The sequence below is a fragment of the Hakea prostrata genome, chromosome 5 (genome assembly GCF_041222555.1).
Source record: "Hakea prostrata isolate BN-2017 chromosome 5, UWA_Hpros_2, whole genome shotgun sequence".
NCBI classification, from domain to species: Eukaryota; Viridiplantae; Streptophyta; class Magnoliopsida; order Proteales; family Proteaceae; genus Hakea; species Hakea prostrata.
Genome location: NC_142604.1, coordinates 25654673 through 25660645, shown reverse-complemented (window position 1 = coordinate 25660645; position 5973 = coordinate 25654673).

The following is a 5973-nucleotide window of genomic DNA, read 5'->3' as shown; positions in this document are numbered from 1 at the left end:
GACTGCACCTTGATGAAGATGAGATTAGTTGATGGACTTAAATCTTAGTTGGAAATGATTTGAAGGCATTCCTTTATATGTTGAGTTGGGAGAAGCCCATTGGATTTGGAAGATGTTTGGACCTTGATATCCCTGTTTAGGCCTTGCTGACATGCTTGGTCGACTGGGCCAGTCGATCAGCCAATCGACCAACATGGACCAAATCATTGAAGATCCTCTATTTAGGTCTTTTGGTGCTCTATATATTAGAACTACGTGTTTCTTAGCCTCTTTTGTTTCTAAAACCCTTAGAGAACATGGAGAACCCCTCTCAAAGCCTCTCTTATGATTGAAGAAGATCTACTTGCAAGTTTACGAGTTTTCATCTCTTTTTCTTCAATCAAATGTTAGTAATCTCTCATACTTGTTACTGATTTACTCTTGCATGATCTAATCTCTGTGCTATGATTATGAAGAAGGTATTATATCCTTGCAAACACCTCTTCTACATTATCCAAGGTTGGGAATGAATCTCCATTCATTCCAATGATCTTCATACTTGATCATAGCCATGATTCATATGATTTCTTCATAAAACCATGATCATTCCTTTGATTTGTTTTCTCTAGCATGTTAGATATATTTGCATTTTAGATTCATGTATGATCTACTGTTTATGTCCTACTAGAATGAGATCTTATCATCTCTAGTTCCTCTCTTGAGTTCATAGCTTGTTTTCCTATCGAAAACTATGATTTTTACCAAATTAGAAAGTCATGCTTCCAAATTAGTAAGTATTGTTTTTTACCATTGTTGGTGTCTAATCTATGCTAGTTAGTCTTAGATTACTGTTCCTAATGTTCCTTTGAAATTTTGGAGTGTTTTGAATCCCAGAAGATGAGTTTTGGATCAAAATTCTAATTTCTGCTGCGTACTGTTCATCTGGTCGATTGGACCAAGCAACCACCCAATCGACCAAGGCTGATAGTAGCTGTGTTCTTCGTCCGATTTGATCCGTTTGACCTCTAATCTTCTAGGTCTTTTTCCTAATGATGTATCTATGCTTGTTTAGGGATTATTTGCTAACTTTGGAACCATTCTCTTTGATCTTCAAATTTTCATCAAAGCTAATTAAGGTAAGGACAGTTGTTTCCATATTAACTTAGATTGCGTGAATCTTAGTTTCTAAATTGGGAAACTCATGGATTTACTATTGTTATTGCATTTTCTAATTATGATGTTACTATTGTAAGTATAGTAGGACCCTACTCATGTATTTCTTTTATTACTTGATCATATACAGATTCTTATTCATGTATGTTATTTATTTAATTGAACATGTCTTTGTGCAATCTTCTATATAATGAGATATCAGTGTATGTTATGACTGAATTGGGAATGTGATTGATTAGGTATGATTTGGGATTGGGGAATATCCTTTTCACATTTCTGTCCTTGGACATCAGTGGGAATGGTATGGGACATTTTCGATGGTGCCCTTTGACGCTTTCCCGGATTATTGGTTGTCATACCTAGGGCTTGTCTAGCAGTGTTTGGCTAGGATGTCCCTGTTATATCAGACCCGATTTAGAAGGGTATTGAGACCGAGTAACCCGTGGTAGCAATGTGGGTTTATGGGTGCTCAAGACCGATAACCAACCCGTGAGAGGACATGGATCACATTGTGGGGGCCATTTGTTGGTAGGGTCGCATTTAGTAGACTTGGGCTCATGGGCGCTCAAGACCGGGTTGGCCCTGAGGGGACATGAGAGCTTCCCGTCTATTATTTGTGGATGACCAATAGGGTTGATGAGTACGTAGTCCAAGTTGATTGTAGCCATAGGATACGCTGACTCTAGGGGGAAAGGTACCGGAAAGGATTGCCCTGGGTGAGGAATGGAAGTATCCAACCCTAAGTTGATATAACCAAGTAGATGACTTGCATTTGGCTAGGCTTTTCCTTGGACATGCACCAATACTTAGACCAATGGTGATGTGAGAGAGCGGTGACCTAAACCCCAGCCAAGGAATGTCCCGAGGGATGCAGGACCCAATTACCAACGAAGAACCCAAGATACTGGAATAGTTGAGGGAGAGTGATTTGAGACCTACCCAAAGAAGTATGGTGCTATGACTTAAAGCATGTTTGCCAATAGAGACCAGCATACATAGAAGTTAGATTCATACATGCATTGTCTGTCCCATTTCATTTTGCATCTTTGTATGTTGTGTTATCATGCTTTACTAAGTTGCTATGGATATAACTTGCCTTGCTAAGTTCTTTTGAACTCACTCCTTTTTGTGCAAATATCTTTGTTAGATTATTCTGCAGGTATTGACAAATATGACGGCCAATACTATGAACCACAAGCTGATGATGCAAACTACACTGAAAGGTGCTAGCGGTACCGAAGATTACAGTGAAGATTCCATGTGTGATCATGCTACGTACCAGGATTAGCCCTGTCTTGGAGTGGAAGCGGCCGTGCTTGATTTCCAAAGTCTATGTTTATGAAGACTTTCTTTATAAGACAGAAGATACCTTAGTTTAGTTTGATTATTTCTTTTCTTTCTTTCTTTTTGGGAACCAGTTGTAATCTTTTCTTTCACTTTCGATCTACTATTCCGTTGTAGTTGTGGAGTGATTTTTCGCACACTTTACACTTTGATTATTATATTGATATCATTCTTTTCGCACTTTCGATTATATTGTCATTCTTATCTTTATCTCTTTGTTTATATAATGTTACATTGATTATATCTTGTTCATGATTATATTATTTTATATGTGGGAAGATGATTTCCTCGATACTTGATCTTCGGGGCTATGGATCACACATTGGGGTATGCCAGGAAGGGTATCGGCTGGGTGGATGTGACAGAGTGGTATCAGAGCCCAAAGTTCAAGGAAATCCTAACCACAGAAAACAATAATGGAACATTCCTGAGTCATAGATCCAAAAATGGCTCAAGTATTCTTAGAAGTGAATAATAGAACACTTGGATTAGAAACTTAATTAATGAAGCATAATATGTTTGTTGAATAATGCACAATAATTATAATTTAACAAACATCACATAATGCAATAAAGAAAAGTGCATAATACACAATAATAAAGTGAAACAAAAAGTGAACTTCAATGATATTAGGAAATTTTTACAATGAATACATCTGATAAGCAGTGGAAATCCTAAGTACAATCTATCTAGGTGACTGTCTCTGCTCTCGAAGTACTTTGACATCCTCTACGACCTGTGTCAACTGAGACTGCATCTGCTCCTATCTCAACTCTATCTATACTTGTCTCAAGTCCATCCTCTCATGCATATTGTACATCTACCCCTGTCTGATCTCCATCCTCTCCAGAATGGAAGTCATGGATCGCATCTGAGCACATAGATCCGAAGTCTCTAGAACTGTGTGTGAGGGACCTTCGACCTCAAAATGCAATGATGTGGGAATCTCGTGATGCTCCTGATCAACCTCATGCATCTCAATATCATCTCCAGCCTAGTCATCATTATCTGGACCGGCATCCTCACCACCACCATCCAACTCATCATCCCCCTCCTTTGAGTCATCATCATCCTCACCCTCACCCTCAGATCTCTCAGCCTGGGTAAGCTGAATATGTTGGATCGTCCTAGTCCTGATGGCATAACCTAGATCTGATGTAACCTCATTTTTGCCCCCATCCTCACCTCGAAGTACCGGAAGACTAATGTCAGTAGTTGTCCAAAACAAAGGTTCCTCATTCTCAGGTGTGCTACCAAATCTATCATGACGTTCTGAATGATGTAGGACAAATCATTCTCGAACCCCATGTAGATGTGGTAGATGACAAGAGCCTCCATCACTGTAACCCGATGGTGATGTCCGGCCTTCAACATGATGTTCTGGCCCACAATGCGACCGATGACTCTAGCCAAATCTGTCATCTGACCACTGTTCTGTGGAGCGTGACACCGATCGTCGTTCCAAAGAGTGGCACATATCTCATGAAGCTCAAATGGTAGTAAGTAGCTATCCACCTCAGCTCCTGTAGGTATCCACCTACACTTCGAGTGGATAATACGATACCTATAGAATTTGAGCCAGTCTCCTAGTAGAAAACCTAATCTGTGTCTCTCGGACCTGACTCTCAATGATCAACCAAAAGGGACCGCCCCGACCTCTGGCCTCCTCAATAGATGTAAGGTTGCTGAAGAACAACCTCACTAGCTACGGATAAACGAACAAGTCTGCCATGAAGGGATGAGTCCACCGCATGGTGTCAAATCTTTCCTAATCTTAAAGATCTGAAGCTACAGTAGGTGGAGTAGCCGACCGAACTCTATACGAAAATACTCGAAGTATGCCTCGTATAAGAACTCCGCTTGAGGCGTGTCAAATTGATCTACCCTAATGACCTTTGCTCGTGGCTGAGCTGGTACTCGACCCCTGCCTCTCCTAGCACCTACTAGACGACCTTGTCCTCGTGGCGGCACGATGTGGATATTTGTAGAAAAGACAAAAGAAGTTGATTGTCGGTGATATAACGAAAAATTCAGCAAGAAGGGCATTTTCGTAATTTTTTTGAAAATTTTTAATTTTGACAAAATTGCAATTTGAACATACTAACATGTGCATAATACTTGGAATAGCATGCTAAGAAGCTTTAATTAAAAAAAAATCCATCAAAATCATGGTCTAAAGGCAAAAAATTCAGCAAGAAGGAAAAGGGAATTTTTGCAAATTAGGTCAAAATTAGATTTTTGAAAATTGTGAAATTGGTTAAATCAAACTACATGAACATATCTACCATATCTTTTCAAGCATGTAGCAATTGATTTGGTGTTAAAACTCCTAGCGGTTTGAAAGTAATTGAAGTTTTTCAAAATTTGGGATTTTCGATTGCGTTAACGATGAAAGAGAGTTTGTTTTTGTTGGAGCTTGTTGTTAAGGCATAGCTTGCATGGAAAATAGTTGGATCATGTTTCTAAATATCCCTAAGCATGATTCTAACCAAAGACAACAAACATTGCTTAGTTTTTTTTTTTTTTTTTTTTTTTAAATAAAGCATGGTGAATAACTTGAAATGAGAGAAGTGTGAAGAACCTACCTTGTGTGATGATTAAAGAATGTTGTAGAGATGTTGTTGAAGTACCAAACCAACTTGGAATCACCCTGGAAGACCTTAAAAACCTTTTCCTTTGAGCTCTCTCTCAAGTTTGCAAGGTTTGGGATGAGTTTGAAATGTGGATTTGTGACTGAAAAACCTGATTTTTCTCGTGCTGAAAGGCTTGGTCAATTGGTTGGTCGACTGGGCCAATCAACCAACAGTCACAGTAGCTCCAATTTCTATTGAATTTTAGAAAAAATGTGATTTTTTTTTCTTATGAATGATTGTTTGATGACTATATGGATGTTTCTAAGCCTAATTTAAGTTTACCAATCATTTGGACATGTGATTTATGACAAATCTTTGATTTTTGGTGTTTTTGATATTTTTCGATTTTGCAGAATGGTGGTTTTGAGAAATCGTCATGTTGGTTCCAGTAGTAATGGGAATGAAGAAATACCTAATATGAGCATTCCTGATGGTGGTGTTGATCAACAAACTCATGCGAATGGTCAGACTACTAATGACATACCTGGTGCTCTGCCGGTAGGAAATCTCCGTGATGTTGCCAACATAATGGGCAATATTATGCAACAACAAGCGAATCAGTTTCATCAGATGATGATGGGTTTCATGAACCTCCATAATGAGACTCGCACTGGTGCAAACGGGAATCTTCATACTATTGTCCCATATTTATACAGCCTAGTGTATCACCTTGGGGAGCTCTAGTTTTGTTTGTGAAGAAGAAGAACGGTAGCATGCGTCTATGCATTGATTACCGGGAGTTGAATAAGTTGACCATTAAGAATAGATACCCGCTGCCAGGATTGATGATCTCTTCAATCAGTTGAAAGGTGCAGCCGTGTGTCTCGAAGATTGACTTGAGATC